This window comes from Lepisma saccharinum, chromosome 20, assembly GCF_977018435.1.
Source record: "Lepisma saccharinum chromosome 20, izLepSacc3.1, whole genome shotgun sequence".
Classification (NCBI taxonomy): domain Eukaryota; kingdom Metazoa; phylum Arthropoda; class Insecta; order Zygentoma; family Lepismatidae; genus Lepisma; species Lepisma saccharinum.
The window spans coordinates 23,551,721-23,573,192 of NC_139248.1; the positions used below are offsets into that span (position 1 = coordinate 23,551,721).

The 21,472-nt window shown below is 36.0% G+C and overlaps 1 protein-coding gene across 2 annotated transcripts in view; it reads left to right on the forward strand.

Moving 5' to 3' along the window:
* Positions 1-21,472, forward strand: part of LOC146003795 (acyl-CoA Delta-9 desaturase-like) — a 143,274-nt gene that overhangs the window by 16,330 nt on the left and 105,472 nt on the right. The window contains exon 1 of one of the 2 annotated variants that reach the window (XM_083142212.1): positions 20,556-20,761. The exons of the other annotated variant lie outside the window; for it this stretch is intronic. The gene's annotated coding sequence lies outside the window, so the exon portion shown is untranslated. Of the gene's footprint in view, positions 1-20,555; positions 20,762-21,472 lie in introns of those variants that run through there. 2 annotated transcript variants of the gene reach the window in all.

The following is a 21,472-nucleotide window of genomic DNA, read 5'->3' on the forward strand; positions in this document are numbered from 1 at the left end:
ACAAAATTAGACGTCATATGGCGCAAGTTCAGATCACTTAGAAAAGCACATGTAAGTCGGACTTTACCTTTGTCCACTGAATGGAAAACCGATTTTATTAATAAAGTCATTCCTACACTCTTTACATCAGCCTGTGAACCTCCTAATATATTCTACACGTTCTCATCTACATCAAAATACTCAAAGGGATTCACATCCTCTATCACTGTAAATGAAATTCATGAAATTCTTCAAGGATCTAAAGATTCTGCTCCTGGCATTGATGGAATTACGTATTCTATGGTACGAAATCTTCCACAGAATGCACTAAGCATGTTATGTAAAATTTTCAATCAAATATTCCTATCGGGTAAAATTCCCGTTGCATGGACCTCTCAAATTATTATACCAATTCTAAAATCCGGGAAAAACCCTTCGTTGGGTCAGTCATATCGCCCAATAGCTCTAAGTTCCGTACTGGCAAAAATTTTCGAGAAGCTTTTATTAAAAAGATTAGAGTGGTTTATGGAAGGTCAAAAGGTATTTTCGCCCAGACAAATGGGATTTCGTAAAGGTTATGGAACCCAGGATGCATTAGTAACATTATCTTCAGTACTTTCAGCCTTTATTGATATTCAAAGTGCATATGACAACGTAGATATTACTGTTCTATTGAGACAACTACAATTACTAAAAGTGCCACATTGTATACTCATAATGACATGGAAATTGTTATCTAAAAGAGAACTTTATTTTCATTTTGGTTCAGAAATGGTAGGTCCAATATATATTGGACAAGGGCTACCACAGGGAAGTCCTCTTAGCCCATTATTATTTAATGTTTATTTATCAGATATTAAAACAATAATAGATTCCCCATTTCAGTTTCTACAATATGCTGATGATGTATGTATATATTTAGACTCAAACAATCACTTAAAAGATTTTTCAATGTTTGAATATAAATTAATAGAATTTAACGAATGGTTAAAGCAGAAAAAATTATCAATATCTTTAGAAAAGTCAAAAATAGTAGTATTTAAGCATAAGGGTCTTCAAAATATTTTCAACATTATTCCTAGGAGATTACAAATTCCAATTGTTTCACAAGTAAAATATCTAGGTGTATACTTTGATGCTTCATTATCATGGCAGTATCAAATAAATATGATGAAAAATAGATCCGATAAAATTTTTCATTTATTTAAAGCTATGGCGAATACCAAATGGGGAGCACATCCTACCAGCATGCTTATGTTTTATAAGAATTATTATCGAGCAGTAATAGATTATGGATTAATGGTCTTGTGTAATCTTCCAGTAACAAAACTTTCTCCACTAGAAGTCCAGCAACGAAAAATTCTAAAAAGATGTTTGGGATTAATGAACAGTACTCCTAATGTAGTGGTATATATGGAGTCAGTAGAATGTTCGGTTTCTGTGAGGATAAAGTTAATTGCTATAAAAATGTTATTTAAAATTCAACATTCACCATGGCATCCTTTCAATGATGTTTTATTAAATCTTTTAGAGCTGCATGATTCAGGAATAACCAATGATAAATCAGCTACGCTTTGGGTACAACTATTTAGTAAATATCATCATGAATGTAGTCAAGTACTCATAGCAAGAACATTGCCAGTGTACTCGTTAGAATTTCCCACACAACCAATTCAAAATATATATTTCCCGAAATATAATCATTCAGCTGAGTTTAGAGAATCTTGGGAAGACTTTTATCACATATATGTATACAGATGGGTCTAAAACTGAAAGTGGAGTAGGAGCAGCTCTTTATGATACTGAAAGAAATATATCAAAAATGTTTAGGTTACCAGTGGAGGCATCCATATTTACAGCAGAAATATATGCGGTATATCAAGCTTTGATTTATATTGGTACAGTTCCTGAACAGAAATTTCTAATACTGGTTGATTCGCAAAGTGTTTTACAAGCAATACAATCTAATTATAAAAATTTATTTAAAATATCACCATATGTCATCAATTGTATTCGTGCAACTAATAGCTTAATTAGCAATGGAAAGGTAGTTCATTATGTGTGGGTAAAATCACACATTAATATTTACGGAAATGAACAAGCAGACAGATATGCAAAACAAGCTGCTCAGATGAATGAAACAATCCAGTTACCATTGCATTACACAGATCTTCTGCCGAGGGTTAAGAAGAAAATTTTTGAAGAATGGAACTTATGGTGTAATAATGCATTAGAAAGCATTGGTGAAAGTTATCGTCCTTATGTTGATTACACTAGGAAAAAACCTTGGTTTTATAATTGTAAAGGTTCAAGAAATGCAATTGTTTTAATAAATAGACTAAGAAGTGGTCACGCGAGAACATATCATCATTTATTTAAAATACACATTTTAAAATCTCCGAATTGTGACTGTGGTGATTTAAGGGGTGATGCTCATCATATTATTTTGGAATGTCCAATTCACTCAGAGAGAAGAAAGACTTTATACAAAACATTGTCAAAAATTAATGTTCCTTTCCCTATTAATATGACTTCAATGTTGTATGCTCCAGATATTAGAATTGGATATGTTATACTTGCTTTTTTGAGAAAAGCTGATATAAAATTATAATATATTTTTGTTACTGAATGAGTTAATGTAGTTATATAAAATAAGAGCGTTTATGAACTTTGTGTGTAAAATTTATATTAAAAATGTATCTTATGTACTTATAATGTATGCTGGGCATAAACAGCCACCTGTAAGCTGTAAGTCCAATAAATCTTAGTTGAGTTGAGTTGTTGCTGGATAATGGAAGTGATTTTGGAAATGTGAATGTGTAATTTGTGTAGTGAAGAACTATTATGATCTTAATACAATTTTGTTTGTAATAAGGAGTTTAATTGCGAGTGCAAGTGTAGTAATATATTAACATTAACTGACATCTAAATATATTTTTGATGTGCGAGAGTTAGCAAGGTTTACGTTAACATATCTTTATCTGATTTCCCACTACCTGAGGGCTTCAAAGTAGGCTGATAAGTCTCATGCTCGCCGTCGAGGAATAAAAAGTAAGTTGATCCATTCAGAATAAACCGGGGAACATAAGTCAACACACAAAATCTTGTTAATTTACAAAAAAGGTGATATGTGTCTATAATATTATTGATGTAGTTCAACACACAAATATCTTGATAATTTACAAAAAGGTGATATGTGTCCAAAATTTGCAAAAAAGGTGATATGTGTCATTATTTTTTTATTATTTTTCTGCCAATTTAGAGGGAAACTGCATATTCCAACCAACTATTATTTTCAAGAAAATGTATAAGAATAAATCATGGTTACTTACTGGCTCTCAAATATGAACTTGTAAGAGCTAATCAGTTTTTATGCGTTTCCTGTAAAGATTCATTTTTGTCACATATCACCTTTTTGCATATGCCGATTCAATTATTGCAACACTGGGAATAGACAATACAGTGCTATTTCTAATATAAAAACATGAACATCTTTGAAATTATGCACCTACAGGAAGAAATCACACTGTCCAAGTCTTGTGAATAGCCTGAATGGGGAATAAATTCGAAGCAAAATTTGTGCAATTTTGCCCTTGCGGCGCTCGATTTGTTGGCCCGTTTACTTGTTTAAGAAGCACTTTTTGGGCTGTTAGTAAAATGATCTATTCACCTAATGAACTGCGGCATCATCTTCTGAAAATTTACTAAAATATTCAAACAACCCTCGCATAGTATAGTGCAGGAGGCCTTAGAAAGATCGCTTCGCGGGCTTGCAGCAGACGACAATATGGGTGTGTGTCTGCGAGAACCAATCAGGTCCGCGAATGAGCGAGCCCGGTTGCCACAGCTAGCTCGCTGCACCCTTCTGGAAGGGTGAGTGACCTCTGCCTATTGCTACCTCGGCCTGTTTGTTCGGCTGAGGAGCAGACGACAGAGAGTAACGGCAATACTGTGCGAGCGACGTCTGCTGTTAGCCCGCGAAACGCTCTTTCTAAGGCCTCCTGCACTATAGTACACAACACTAAGGATTTTATTTTTAAAACTGATGTTATTAATCAACACTAAGATTATTGACCGTGTCTGGTAATGCAGGAGCCGCCCCCCGTGGCGGAGTGGTTATCACAGCGCGCTACGACGCCAGGAATCACGGGTTCGAATCCCGGACTGGGCATATGGGTGTTCTTTGAGTGTCCCTTCATCAATTTCATCATATCAACACTCGTTCTCATCGTCGCTATCAGCCCAAAGTGAAAAAAAAGCGACGCTAAATAACAAAACTCAAATCAAATCGTAATGCAGCTATAATGTAATCGTTCACAATCATCTTAACGGATTAATTTAATTTAATTTGGTGTCAATAATTTCACAGCATGTCGTATTTAATCGTTCACAACTTCTCCATTTGCTCATGGGCGCCAACAACGAAAAGGGTGTATCACTATGAAACGCGGGGCGGAGAAAGTGGTACAATATCAAGAAAATGGTAAGGCAATAAAAAACATCCAATAACTGTTTCGTATATAATATCATCCGAAAATGTGAAAATTATACAGGTATTCAGGAGAGGACACTTGCAGCGCTCTGTGCCCCCTTCCTTCAATCCGCCCTAGTACACCGTGCAGCATTGCGAGAAAGAACATTTTTAGGGTATTTATTACGAAACTGGCAATAATACAATTTAATAAGGAGTCAATATTTTTACAAAGTGCCGCGACCTTTATTCTTTCAAAATTTCTCTCCTCTTGCTCATTCAGCACCTACTTCGCTTTGACGCTTGTGGCGCACCTTTGCCTTCTCCAGCCTCATCATCACTCGTCCTCATTATCCTAAAATGACAGGAAAACGACATAGAAAAACATAAAACCGTGGACTTCTTATTTAGCAGTCGATGCTCTATTTTACTTCACCACTTTTTCGTGTTTCTGATGTTAAGTTTTAGGAATAAAGGAACTAAGGCGGATGAGGGCTCGGAAGTTGAAGACCTATAAATTGCCAAAAAAAGACCTATAAAAAGACCTAAAAATATCAAAAAAGGACATAAAAACGGAAAACAGGACGTATAAATGTGATCCAAATTAATGAATAACTTCAGTTTTAACCTCCCCACCCCCTCTCTCTGCCCGGCACCTTGAGATCTTTTCAGGCCCCTGATGTCTGGTCGTATACACCGTGCTGAAAGCTTCAAAACAAGAGAAAGTTGCCACTTACAGCGCAATCTTCCAGATCTTGTACCGTACCTGCTTCAGTCGTCCAAAAATGTTTTTATCTCGTTTCAGGGATGGTTCAAACATATTTATTTCTCTCTTTTTTTTATTTCTTTACTACAGAAAGGATGTTTAAGAGGTGATGAACTGATGACGATTCGAATTGAGAATGGGCAGTAAAAACGTAGTCGAAAGAAGGTAAAGTTGCAAAAAAAAAGCCGTTAAGACCTTTAAAAAAGGCTAAAAAAGGACCAATAAGCCAAAAAACGCCGAAAAAGGCAAAAAAGTACAAATAAAACCCACCTTTTTCTGTCCTACAATGGCCCAAAATGAACATATATTATGTTGGGCCTCGTCTTCGGACACTATAGGAAAAAAAAGGATTTTTCCTCAACTTCCGAGCCCTAGTTATAATACACACTGCCAGCCGCTTAGCGATTTTTTCAGAGAAAAATCCACTTGATATCATACGACTTCCAAATGATACAGAAAACGTCAGCCTAAATAATGGCCATCATACGAATTTTATACCAAAGCGCAAAATATCCCTTCCCCAAACTTTAAAAGTTCGATCCCCCCTTAGTATGGCAATTCTGTGCCAATCTGTACCGCGTTTGTTACAACCTGTCCCGGTTCCCGCGCTAGCTGGTCGCTGGCTTTTCTCCGTGCTGGGGAAAGTCAAAGCCAGGCAACCAATTAAAATACGCAACGTCTCAACAGTGTCTACGTAAGCGCCTCTCTTCTGGCTTCCATTCGCTCCTCGCTGCCCAGCAGACGATTTTTTCCTCGTTTCTCATTGGCACCGAAACTGTTGAGCGATCGCTAACGCGGGAAACGGGACAGGTTCTAACAAACGCGGTATAAGACCTAACATTGATATCCACATCTGGATAATCCCCCTCAGGAGTCCCCCAATGTAATGCTGACCCCCAAGTAGAATTCCCGCGATAATCTGAGACTTAACGTTCACAGTCAAGAGTTTTATAGTGTCCACCGCAAAAAATAATTAATGCTTAGTCTCCCCACAAGAATCCGCATGACATTTTAAAACTTAATATGAACTGGGCACTATCCTCTATCCCCCTCTAATAATACGTATATTACAGTATACTAGCTGTGCACGAAGTGAGTATTACAGTTTAACTAGGTTCAATGTTCATTCAATCAAATTTCCATCACAAAAGAGGAAATGAAAAATTCCCCCAAATTTGGGTGGACGCAACCTGCGTCCGCAAACCCACCCGTGGGCACCCCTGGCAAGTTAGGACGTGTCTCTTGCAGCGTGTCGCATGTCGCGTGTCGCTTGTCGCTTGTCGCTTCGGTGTGAATTCTCCCTAACAGAAGAATTCGAGGCAAAATGATGCACGCTGTTAAGAAAACGGTCCACTCACGAGTGACACACAAGCAACAAGTACAGCTTGTTGCATTTCTTTCTGAATGTTCGTTTCCAAGTAACACGTGTCGCATGTAGCTTCGGTCTGAAAGCTGCCTTAAGAGTGCTTATACTGGTCTGTTAAACATTTTTGTCACAAGAAATTCAATCGGCCTCCGTGGCAGAGTGGTTAACACATCACGCTGCGACGCTAGGAGTTGCGGGTTCGAATCCCGGCCTGGGTATGAGTATAATTTACGAGTGTCCTTCATCAATTTCATCACTCATCCTCATCTTCGCGATTAGCCAAAAGTGGCACAAATGCGAAGCAAAATAAACCAAATAAATCAAACACGGGAAATTCAGTATTGTTTGTTGTAATTTTTGTTGCTTTAAGGGAGATTTCAGACCGAAGTAACAACTGACAGGACATGCATTTATTTCTGAACGTTCCTTACCAAGTAACAAGTGTCACTTGTCGCTTCGCTCTAAAAGCTCCCTATCTCTCTGGGTTAAGTGCAATGAAAAGTCCTAGCCTTACGTAAGAATCGAACCTAGGATCCTTGGGTTTGTAGCGCGCTACGCTAACAATTGAGCAATATAAAATTCAGTTGCATAAAGTAATGCAAAACAAGTGTTGGGACTATAATTGAGGACTAAAAAGTGGTAAACGTTGTAAGTGCCAAAAGCGAAAGTGTTGGGAAATTGCATCGTTCCGCACATCAGCCCGTAAGAACGTTCACACTAATGACCTCTTTACACGCCCTTTGAACTACTTAGAGGGCTACCAGCCACATTTCACGTTTACCACATGATAAAGCATGGCACATTGCACAGTTTAACGTGGAAAACGGTGTTTGAATTATTGTGGCACTTACAGCGTTTACCAACTTTAGTCTTCAATTTTGTTTCATTGAGCTTGACACAAAATCCAACAAACGTTTTTTGCTCACGCAAACGTTCAACCATAAAAGAAAAAAGGCAAAAGCCGGAAGTGATTCAAGGGTCAAAGGAAAAAAAAAGGGAGCGGGGAGATTCCATTTCTGATTATAAAGAAGCGATTTGTTATTATATGCGTGCACATAACTCGCCGATTTGTATCTCATGTTCATGTCAGTCTGTTCAGTCACAGAAGAGGAAATGTGCAACTCGAACAAAAACATCAAACATTTGAAGCTGTTACACATCAGCAGGGAACGAATTTATATATAAATACATATTTATGTAAGAAGATGAAATCAGTTATATTTTGTATTATCTTTGCGCATCATGGCATGTAAACTCGAAAAATTCAGTTTTTATTTTCCATATTTTTACATATTGGCTCATATTTTACATATTTTAGTTATTTTTACATATTATCTCCATATTTTAGAACATTTCTCAATGTATACCCCATATACGTGCAATAACTACATGTCCCCGTGTGACCGAAAGACTTGGATGATTTTTTTCGGAATAACTTCATTCATTCATACTTTATTGGTTTTAGCTGTTATACCAGCTCTACACCAAGTGTCCTAAAAATATGTCATGCATGACACTGTTACACAAATTACAAATTTTGAATATATACAGTTTTCTTATACATAATTTATCTACATCATTATCATACAAATTTAAAATTGATAATAAATACAATTGTTATATCTGGTGACTATCTCAAGTTACACATTTTGAATATTTACAATTTTCATATGTCTATATTAATATCATGAAAAAATCTACAAATGATAAATACAATTGTTACATCTGGTGACGATATTAAACAGGATAAAGAAGTTGGAAGAGGTATTCCTTTCTTTATTAGATTCTTGAATAACATCTCCCTTTGAGTGGTATAAAGTGGACATTGAAATATAACATGATGAGCATCTTCCTGATCTAGATTGCACTTGCACATAGGTGAATTTACTAAATTAATTTTATATAAATGGTGATTTAAACGTATGTGACCTGATCTCAATCTTAGTATTAAAACTAAAAACTTTCTGGGTATATTAAATGTATAAAACCACGGAGTCTTATTGTTTAAATTTAGTACATTTTTATATGGATGACCCATATATGTAAATTTTTGTTTGACCCATATCTCCCAATCTTGTTGAATTTTGTTTTTAACTCTTGGTAACATATCTGTATATGATAATAATATATTCGTTCTGTGATCCATAAGTCTTGCTTCTTTAGCATTTTTATCTGCCAGTTCATTATAATGAAACCCTGAATGTGCTGGTATATATGCAAAATGAATTGTCCTTCCCTCTGTAGTTAGCTTACCATACATTCTTATTATGTAAAGTACCAATGCTGATGCCTTATATAACTTTTTATATGAAGATTGCACACTGTACAAAACACTTTTAGCATCTGTTAATATTAATATCCTTTTATCTGGAATATTATTAATGTACATCAATGCACGATATATTCCATATGCTTCTGCCGAGAAAATAGAACACTGTCCAGGTAGTCTAAACTTTTTAATATTTCCATTTGAAGAGTCAATAAAAGCACATCCTACTTCTTCTTTATTTTTTGATGCATCTGTGTATATGAATCTATAATTCTCCCAATTTTGTAAATATAATTGAATATTTGCATAACTTGTTAATAAAACATTCCTTACCGGTATTTGATCATATGAAATTTCATGAATTGGATGTTTGCTATGCGTTATTATTGTAGAAAATAAATCTTGAAATTCTATTTTACATTGTAGGAAAGTTGAATATTGTCCCTTTATTTTGTTCTCTTGATATAAAATCCATTGGTCTTGCATAAGTTTATTTACTGGATGTTCTTGTGTTTCCCAGCACTTGAAAACGAATTTATTTGTAATCCATTTGCATCTATACTTAAAAGGTTTTTCTATGGATTCTAAATAAACTCCTACATTGGGAGCTGAATTCATGAGACCCAATGATCTCCTCAAGACTTTTCTTTCTAAACTATCTATCTTAGATAGAATTCTTTCTGTAGCATTTCCATATATGCTGCATCCGTATTCTAGCTTAGGCCTAAAAAAGTTTTTGTAAAATAAAAGCATTATTCTTGGGTGAGCACCCCAATTAGTATTTCCTAAAATTTTAAGCATGTTGAAAATTTTTTCACCTTTAGCTTGTAAATACCTTATATGATCCATCCACATTAATTTTCTATCAAAATTAATTCCTAAATATTTTATTTTATTTTGAAATGGAATACCAGCAATTTGTGTCAACGTATTTGGATATTTATGTTCACTTTTGTTATTAAAACATACAGCTGCTGACTTGTTCTGTGATATGATAAAGTTCATTCTCTCCAGCCAACATTTCACTTTATAAAAATTATTTTCTATTTTCTGAATACCTTCATATGGATTACAAAATGATCCTAATATACACAAGTCGTCTGCATACTGAATTATTTTTATTGTAGAATTATGAAATTGAAATATTCCTCTCATATATATATTAAATAATAATGGACTCAGTGGACTTCCCTGAGGTAATCCTTGTGAAGTGGTACGGGGCCCACTAAGTGTGTCCTGAAACCAAAATAATATTTTCCTATTTATCATCAAGTTCCATATTATCTTCATAATTATTTTCGGAGTATTTGTCTGATTTAACATATCAATTAATATATGAGGATCAACGCTATCATATGCACCTTGTATATCTATAAAGTGAGCAAATGTATATTGTTTCTTATACATTGCATTTTGAACATGCAATGTTAATGTTGATAATGCATCAATACAACCCTTGTTTAGCCTAAAACCGAACTGATAGGGATAAAAATATTGTTCTTTCTCAAAATACCACTCTAATCTTTTTAATAATAATCTTTCAAATATCTTCTCAATTGTAGGAGCCAACGTAATAGGTCGATATGATTCAGCTTCTTTCGGATCTTTAGTTGATTTAAGTATAGGTAGTATCAGATGTGTTTTCCAGTTTTGTGGCACATTTCCACTTCTCAGAATATTATTATAAATATTTACAAGTACTTTTAATGCATTGTCCGATTGATGTCCTATCATTTCATACGTTATTCCGTCGTATCCTGGAGCAGTTGATTTTATATTACTTAGAGTTTCTCTTAATTCTTGCAATGTTATTTTTGAATAAATTTCATCACTGGAACTTATATTATTTATAATCTCGGGTATTTTATTTCTTACATAACTAGGTGTAAACTTTTTTTCAAAATGTTCTTGCCAAATTGTTGTTATAGGTGAAACTCTAATTTTATGTCCTTTTTTAAGAAAATTTATTTTTTTCCAAATTGTGTTTGTTTTAACAGATGGTGATAATGATTCACAAAATTCTTCCATGCTTGCCTTTTTGCTTTATTAAAGATACGTTTTGCTTTAGCAATTACTTGTTTTAAATTTATCCAATTATTTGGCAAAGGTTGTTCAGCAAATATTTCAGACAATCTTATTCTTTCTTCTTTTGCATCTTGACACTCATCATTCCACCAACTTATAGTAGGAAAGTTGGTTTTATTATTAATTTTCTTCCGTTTAGCTACAATATCCATTGCATATGTTATTAATTGTAAATAACGTTGACACGTTATGTTTTGTTCCTGTTTAATATCTTCCATTGAGATATAAGAGTCCAAAATTATAGAATATAATTCCCAATCGATGTTTTTAACCTGCCACCTTCTAATTGGTAATGAATATATTTTAGGTACTGAGTGTGTATCATTTAACAGTGTAATGAAAATTGGCAAATGATCACTACCCCTATTCACAAAATCTACTTCCCAAAACAATTTATTTATTATATTATTTGACACAATAGTTAAATCTATGGCTGTTGGTGATTTACCATTCCATGGATAATGAGTAGCTGACCCATCGTTCATGAAATGTAATGATCGATCACTAATCCAGTCCAAAATACTACATCCTAATGCATCTCTATAATTACAACCCCATGCTTCATGATGAGCATTCATATCACCTGTGATAATGACATTGTCGTGGACATAATATAATAATTCATTAAAGTGTGTTACTTTAATATGTTGAGATTTATAACTCGATGGAATATAAATTGAAACTATTGTACACTCTAATGTGTTCATCTTAATTTTCACTGCTATTAATTCTAATTAATTAATGGGTGGCCGCGGTGGCTCAGTCGGTAACGCGTCTGACTACCATGCTAAAGGTCCCGGGTTCGATCCCCGGCCGGTTCAAATCCGGGAACTTTTCTAACGATGGAAGCGGCCCCGGCGCCCACCCAGCGTCGAATAACATGGGTACCTGGGGGAAACCCTGGGGGGTAAAGGCGGTCAGGGGCGTGATGCTGATCACATCACCCCCACTCACGACCGGATCAAGAAAGTGTGGGGCGTTACCCCCACACCCCCTATACGCCTTCATGGCGCGGTGCTATGCACAGGGGAGCACTTTACCTTTTTTTTTACCTTTATTAATTCTACATTAAATAATTTTATCAACCCTAATGATTCTGGTAATGTTACTCTCTTAAATTTTATACTTTCATGTATATATAAACCTACACCTCTTGTATCTTTAGTATGTAAATTAGATATTAACTCGTAATGAGGTATTTGATAATATTGATGCTGTCTACCACGAAATTCGGACAAACTCAATATACCTGGATGATGCTCATCTATAATTTGTAATACTTCTAATCTTCTAGCTGTAAATGAATTTATATTCCATTGCACTATAAAAGACATACCTATTGATCCTCTTCTACAAGTTTAACTTTCTGATAATATTGCAATTATCTTTCCTATAATTTGTTGCATTGAAATTAAAATCTTCTGTTTCTTCCTGGAATCATTTAAATCACGAACTGATTCAATCATGTCTGGTAAAAGGTCCAACAATGACTGATATATTTCCTTTTGTCTACAAGAAACTGATTTACGATCCGAATATCTTCTGCAATTTATATTGTCCATATCTTGTTCTTGCTTACTATAAGGGGATTCTCTCAAATATACTGGATATTTGTATTTTATTTGTTCTTTTTCTGTGTCTGACGAGGATGAAGAATCCACGTTCACATCCTTTTTGTTTTCCCGTGGGAGTTGTACAATACGTCTTGTAGCCGTTTTCATAATCTTCTTTGGAGGTGATGTAACAACTTTGCTGTATTGTACTCTCATTTTTTGACCACTATTCTCTTTTGCTATTTTCTTTTGTTCCGCCATTTGAGTTACAAAACTCGCACAATAACTCTCTCTGCCCTCCTTGCAACTATCACTTGTTGGTGCATTCTTCTCATTCACATAACTCTTTTTGATGGGAGGGAATTCCAATCCGCTTCTTCGAACAGTTTCATGTTGAAATTGATCCCTAAATAATTTAATTTTTTGTTCACATGATATATTTTTTGAATTATTTCCCGTCACAATACCTTTTGCTTCATAGTATGAGATGTTTTTCTCGGCCATAATAATTTGAATTTGCTTTTCATCCTGATATTTTGAGCACATTTTGTTGCAAGCGTTATGATCTCCTTTGCAATTTATACATGTTTCACTCATTTCGCAGTTTCCTTCGTGATAATCTTGGCCACATTTATAACACAATTTTTTACCCTTGCACTGTTGACCTGTGTGAGCAAATCTGAAACATCTATTACATTGCAACACTGGTTTCACACGTGGCACTACCTCAACTATTTGTTTTCCAACTGCTATGTATTGTGGTAAAACTGTCCCCTTAAAAGTTACACATAAGACTTGAGTAGGTTCAAGCTTAAATGACCCATCATTCCGCCATATTTTCTTCTTCATTCTTTCCATCTTAGTCACTAGCACTGGGCTTTCTATACTGCTTTCCAAATACTGCATTTCAAATTCTGTGGGTATTCCAAACACAAGGCCTTCCTTCTCCACTAAAGATTTAGGAATTCTGGCATTTACTCCTAACTTGTCTAATAACACTTTATTTTTCACAAAGTTATTAGCTTCTTGTGACGTGTTGAATAATGCTCGAACTCTATTTCGTCCACTTTGATCTACATACTTTACTTTCACATTATTATCCATCAACATATATCCAACTTTAACTGGATGCAAATTTCCTAACTGTTGGTTTCTACTTTCTATTATCACTAAATAGGGTTCGTTGGCACCTATGTCATACTGGTATATTTTTTCTTCATGATTGGTAGTGTGTTCCATCCTAGAACTTTTGTTACCCATTTCATTTTGTATTGTATTGTTCTTTCTTTTATTCGGCCCATTTACTTTGTGTGAAATGTCCATGACATCATTTCCATCATTTTCTTCATGTTTTGAATCAGATGATATTATATCAATATTATCACTGGTTATAGTATTATTGCATATAGCACTATGTCCGTCCTCAACAATATTGCTTCCCTTTTGATCCATTATGATAAATAAACGAGACAGTTAAAGCACATCTCTAATACAATCCAAAGGGATATTGAACGTCTTAAATTGTAATAGATTTGATTATTATCAATCAACTTTTGTCCTTTTCTATCACAATAGATAATAATCTAAACACTACTTAATCTTACTACACAAGTCCTTCAATTAAATCCACATAACATTCGATTCAATCTAGCGAATAATCTTGCTTATTGAACCAATACGCCATTTTTTCCGCTATCCATTTCCTCGGAATAACTAACATATTTGAAATACACCCCATTACTTCTTGCGGTATTGAAAGCAGTTTCTGTCAATATAATCCATCTTAAGAGACAACGGAAGAAAATTCACGTTCGAACACTTGCAGCAAAATGTTGTTATTCATTGTTTTAGAAACAGAAAATGAAAACACATTTTAAGTATATGATTAAAGTAGGTAATGTTTTACAATTTTAAGTCCATATTTTACTCCATATTTTGGTGAAAATAACTAAATATGTATTTACATATTTTAGCACATTTTTACTAGATATAAAACCGTTGTCTGCCCATCAGTATTGACTGACAAGACAAAATTTAGCATAAGTTGACTCTGTGCGTGTGTGTGTGAATGTGGTGTGTAATATTAATAATATTTTTTTTATTTAACAGGTGAAGTTGAGCACATGCTATCTCTCACCTTGTCAGGTTAGGCATATTTACCACAATTAGAATATATGAGGCTCAATCTCACCACTCACTCACTGACATAAATGTTCTCCATGAAGGAAGCCCCGAAGCCAAAAAATGCCCGATTACCCCCCCCCCCCATGAAATTGCCCCAGATGGCCGAGAAAATTTAAAAAATCACTCACTTTGCCCTTTTTTAAGGGTAAAAGTGCCCTTTTTCATGTCCTTAGCAACCCGTTGCCCCGGGCATTTTTTGCAGTACACATTGTTCATTCATTCATTCATACTTTATTGGTTTTAGCCGTATACCAGCTCTACACCAAGTGTCCTAAACATACGTCATGCATATAACATGATACTGTTACATCAAATTACAAATTTTGAATTTGTCATATACATTATATATCTACATCAATATCATGCAAAATCTAAAATTGATAATAAATATAATTGTTATATCTGGTGACTATATCAAGTTACATATTTTAAATATTTACAATTTTCATATGTCAATATTAATATGAAAAAATCTAAAAATGATAAATACAATTGTTACATCTTGTGACGATATTAAAGAGGATAAAATTCTTAATTGTCTAGCTAAACATTATATTTCTCACAGATCACACACAGATGAATGAACTCCTGGTTTTGAAAAGGTGCCTCAAACATGGGTGACATCTACTTAAGAAGAAGATTCAGCCCATATGCAATGACGTATATATAGTTATACTCAATGCGAAAATATCTACATCGTGCTTGTTTAAACTAAATGTTTAGGGGTATAATAACAAACAATTCTTTAGAGCTTGTCTGTTGTTGTTGTTGTCGTCGATGGAAACGGACGTTGCTAGGGAACTTAAAGGAAGTTTATTTTCACCCCGAAAACTACTGTAAGGGATTTATGGTAGACTTTTCGAATCCCAAAACATGAGCATCATAAATTATTACAGAGGAGAGATAGGAATTTGATGGGAATGACGGAAACAATTATTTTTCAATTACGTTTACAAATGTGAATATTACATAAGACGTAATATTGCTTTTCCAATTTAGTGTTGCTATTGAATTCCTTTATACAAGAAATCTAACTAACTATCTTGAAACGGTTATTGCTTACTCACTTTATTATTAAGAAAATAGACAATTTTGAATATTTTGTATATTTGTACCATATTAGAGCCCGTACACACACAAAGTTAAGATCAAAACTTTCCAAATAAGCGAACCACATCGGAGCGTACGAAATGACCGAAAACAATTATTTTCAAATTACGTTAAAAAGTGTGAAAATGACAAAAGACGTAAATACTGCTTTTCCAATATAGTGTCGCAATTCAATTCGTTTATATGAAATATCTGACTATTTTGAAACGGACAATATTTACCCAGTTTATTATTATGAAAATAGACAATAATGTGTTGAATATTTGTACAATAATAGAGTACACACATAAAATTATTTTCTAAACTTTCCAAATTAGCAAACTTATACACTTGTTCCCCTTCACCCAATACAACATGCAGATATTTTCAAAGTCATTAAGATCATTGAGGAACCCCATCTATAACGTGATTGCGTCCACAACGTGGCCGAAGATCACTTATGCTAGCGTACGTACAAGACGTGGCCAAAGGCCACGTCGAAAGTGCGCGAGTTCAATAAATAACCTTAAACATGTTGTTGACACTTAGCAACACGTGCTGTTAACTACAAAATATCCTTGTGACTTGACGCTACTGATATCATAATTTTAGTAAGCGTCTATATGATTAGGACATGGAAATACGTTTTAGACAAAACCGGGTAACCTTTGCTTTCTTAATTTAAAAAGAACAAAGACATCTGCGTCTTCCTGGAGGCACAAATTCGTTAAACGTTCCAACTGAGCTCTAAACAATGAAAGACAGTTGCAGGGTGCGAAATCACTGCAGATTGATGGGGGAAGGAGCAAACAGACACACACACAATATATATATATATATAGTCATTAATTATGTTAATTATCCAATAATCAAATCATATTATAAAATATACAATATATTACATCGATTGTCCATTTAAAATTCCATTGCAAGTTGAAGATTTTAATGTAATACTAATGCTATGAACATGAACAATGATTTGCGTGCCTAAGGGAGAGGGGTAAAAATTAAGAAACCTTAAGAAGATAATAGTTTCCTATATAACTTTAACATCTAATTGTCATTACGAGTTTTATTAATATATGTATATATACTTTGCGGAAGCTGACGAAAGGCAATGAGAAATGGAGAAAAAATAACAAATTGGATTAATTTCTATGTTCTTGGGATTGCTGGGTTCAGTGTCTTTAGAGATGAGGATCTTTGTTGTCCGTTCTGTGTGTATATTTTCGATGTTATTCCAGTGAAGTATATTCGACTCCAGAACTAATTGTTTATGTTTGTTGTTAGAACAAAACCTCTCTCCCCCCCGGAAAATTTTTGTGGGAGGAAATTTTTGGACATGATCGTTGGTGAGGGGGAATTCCCCCCTGTCCCCCCCCCCCGTGATTTCGCACCCTGCATTGTTGTATGTTTGGGGCAAAAGTTGTAATCGACCAGATGCATTAAAAGCATTTAAAAATATATGCATAAAGTATTTTGTAGTGTTGCCCACGGGACGGGACGGGACAGGCTTTTAAAAATTCGAGACGAGAAGAGATTGACCATGTGTCATAAGACTAACGAATATTTTCGAGACGAGACAGCATTGCAACGAGGCTCCACGAGACGAGACAGGCCAAAGTCTCGTCTCGTGGGCAACACTAGTATTTTGTTAACCGGATAACTGCTTACCGGCTACAATTCAGTGAAAGTCAATATAAAAAACTCGAAAAACATTTACGCAAGATTATTGCAAACCATTCTTGATTCATGCAAAATTAATTTATATCTGATAGCATACTAATAGCTAAGTGGGGCAGTGGGTGCATTTCTTTAATAATGAAGCGGAGCACCTTCACAGATAGAATTGTGCTAGGGGTAGCATTTTCTCAACATTGGCCTAGGCGGATCGAATTTTTAAATCCGGCCCTGGCTGGGTGGCATATGAAAATTTCTATTCTGCAATAGGATTCACAAAGAGCGGTATGTATTGATACTCTTCTCTCTTCTGTCCTATTTTCCCTTCCTCCCCTCCCCCTTTTGAGAAAGAGAAGGAAATACGATCACACATCTACGTGTAGATTTATCCTAGATAAGAGTTTACTGAGCCGAGACTAGAGAAGGATCATTTGCATTTAGTAGTAAATGGTGGTGGTGGCAGTGCTCCAAGTGAGGGGGTTGGTATCCCCTCAGTTAGTAAAATGTTTGCAAAGCATCCCCCCAACTGTCTCATTGTCACCATTGTTAAACCATAGGAGCATCCCCAAACTAACCCCAAGGCTCGACGTGGCTCTGCCAAACACCCCCCCCCCCAGCTAACATTTTCCAACTTCAAGCACTGGATGGGCGCACATAGCATAGTGGCGCGAATCCCAATTTAAACTGTAGGTCCAGTCCTGTTTAACTTACGCGAACGTAAAGGGGACATAGAACAAACTTTGACAAACTGTTTCGTAATACTAACTCTCTAGCCTTCTTAAACCCGAAGGTTTATGGCTGCAGAAACACAAGCCTTCCATCTGTCCCTATCCTGGGCAAGATCAATCCAATCTTTTCCATATTAGGGATTTCTTTTAGATCCACCTCAACGTTATCCCTCCATCTTCGTCTTGGCCTTCCTACAGGTCTCTTACCATCAGGTTTCCCAACAATAATCCTGTAAACTCTTCTTTCCTCCCCATTCGTGCCACATGGCCTATCCATCTAAGTCGTCTTGATTTAATCATTCTAATAATATCTGGACATGAATACAAATTATGTAGTTCTAAATTATGTCACCCTCTCCAATCACCTGTCTCCTCATCCCTTTTAGGTCCAAATATTTTTCTAAGGATTTAATATTCAAATACAGTACTCTTAATTTATGTTCCTCTTTTGATGTTAGGGACCAAGTTTCACATCCATACAATACTACAAGCAAAGCTACTGTTTTGTATACTTTAACTTTCACTTTCTTATATATTATACGAGAAGATAAAAGTTTATGAAGAGGGAAGTAACACCCACTTCCTGACTTAAGCCTGCTTTTTATTTCTTCTTTAATATAATTTTCATTTGTTAGTATTACTCCTAAATACTTGAATTTGGTAACTGATTCAAACGAATTGTTATCAATAATTAAATTTTGATTATTACGTAACATTTGATTTCGGCCTAAAAGCAATCTTTGCTATCTTTGCTACCTTCCATCTCTTTAGCTGCTTCTAAAAATATTTGAATATTATTCTTAATTGTATTTATATCATTCCCTAGTAAGTTTAGATCATCTGCATATGCTAACAGCTGAGTCAGACCGTTTAATTAATTAGTTTCTTTTACCTAACTAACAGCATATTCTAAGGCAAAATTAGAGAGCAATGAAGATAATGGATCTCCCTGTCTTAATGTTATTTCCTAACATTTTCATATTTAATACACATCCACTCAGAACAGACATTCTTGAGCCGGCCCGCGTGATGGAGAGGTTAGCACATCGCGCTACAACGAGTCCCTGCCGGGCATAGATGTTCGTTAGAGTCCATTCATCAATTTCATCCTATCATCACTCATCCCCATCTTCGCAAATTGGCCAAAAGTGGCACAAGAGCGAAGAGAAATAATGCAAATCCATCAGTCAATCAAACAGGCATCCTTGAAAATGAAATTGTTCACCCAGATGTCGCTTCTCTGGAAAGTGTGGAAGCACCAGCTGGAGAAGCAATGAATGAAAGATGTCTTCCGATTTGGAGGAAAATTCAGGGTACAATATAACTTTAGCTACTAAGGGGGCGCTAAGTGGAGAAAATAGTTCAGACGCCTTGAAAACTAAGTACAAACCCAGAGGATTTATGCAAGTTTAAATATGCACCACTAGCTACTTCGTGCAATGCGGAAAGATCATTTAGTCAACAGAAAGTCCTATTACGCTACGACAGAAGTTTCTTATTTGAACAATTCTTGTTCCTTACTGTTACGGGGATTGTGTATCGGAGAATGAACGGAATATGGGTTCTACTTATTAATCATAAAAATGAAAGTCCAATAAATAATTTTATTAGCTTATATTGATTGATTTGGTGTTTTAAGACCACTTTATGCTAATTGGGACTGGACCTAAAGTTTAAAGTGGGATCCGAACCACGTGCCTCCAGCAGGTATCGAACCCGGGACCCCTTGATTACAAGGCGACGACGCTACCACTGCGCCATCGGGGAGGTCCCTATATTATATTATATTATATTATTATAAACTGTTGGTTTATCTGAACAAAGCAATTGTTTAAAAAGAAATAGGACGAAAATTCTATAAATATAAATTTGTTAATACGATTTTAAATTGGCAACAGGTGGCAGTGATATTTCAAGTGGCGCATTTCCTGCCGCACCTAGTTTCCTCACTGCAGTGGGGTTCCCAGTGGCGTGCCCAAGGGGAGATTAGTGGGTGGTGATAATCCCCTCTTTGGCCCAGTATTCGTACAAAAAGAACGTCAAAGGTAGGAAAAGTTGGCAAAATGAGGGCTGACTACTAAAAGAAGTACATAACGTCCATTTTGAACATCCTGCGCACGCCACTGCCTCCTATGGGGTATCATGGAGTGAAGAGTTGTGTTTCAGTAATCCTTTCGTCTTTCGAAAGTCACTCGACTTTTCCTTCAGCTTCGTTGGGCCTGTGGGTTCATTACAGGAAAAGTAGGAGGAAGTCGCAGCCATTCTGTTACGTGAACAGCAACGCGGATGAAGATCCGGAAGTTGCATTACGTCACACCAGAGAGTTTTCGACTACAGCGGTTGGCAACACTGCGTATTACAGGTTGTTTTGCTTAGCAGGTTTCTCCTCTGCGTGGCGTTGCCTGTTTCAGTCGCTTCATGCAGGCGTGGACATTGCAACAGGTGTGTGCGTGTGTCTGTCGGTGCGAGTTCTGTGAGTGTTTGTTTTTGCGAACGCATATCCAAAGATTGTATAGGCAGCCATCGTATTTACTTCGTTCGGAATGACAGTGCAGTGGAGGTGTACGTAAAGAGGACGCCGGCAAAACTAGGTGAGTCGAGACATTGTGTCAGGAAGGGCAGGCGTTGGCTCGTCTTCCTGTGATGTAACTGCTGACTTAGTCATGTGAGGTTGTGGGGCATTAGCTACGCTGTCATTTTAGCTCCTTGCTTTTGGGTGAGCGAAGATTGTTGTGTTGTTTTTGTGTCTGAATTGCCGCACCTAACTAAAGGAACGTTGCCATTCAACCGTCTAATCGTAGTTGTCAAGTACGTACATGAAACGTAAACGTAAACTTTCCCCCGCGCCCCCTTTACTAGAACTACTGCATCACTCTTTGCTTGCCTTTTGCACAGTTTTTACAGCGTGCAGTTCAGTTCGTACACGTAACTCTGTTACAGATAAAATATTGTTGCTGTAGTTCCACAATTTTTCACAGGTATGCTCCCAAGTTCGTGACCATAAACGTTAAGCAGTGACCATGTTTCCATGAAATATATGGATGAAATCACTTCTACGAAAGTATAAGGCATACGCTGACTAGCAGTGGCGGCGATTGGGTTCCAGAACTGGGGAAGGGGGGACAAAGTGCCAGAACTAGGGGAGGAAAGAAGAGGACTTTTCCTTGTCAGATAAGGTTTAGCATACTGCGAGAACAAAAGTTGCAAAAAGTGGGGGGCAACTGCCACTGCTAACTAGTAAGCATGGGCGTCCGGAAGGGGGGGGGGGTCAAGGGGGGCCGTGCCCTCCCTGGAAAATGAAA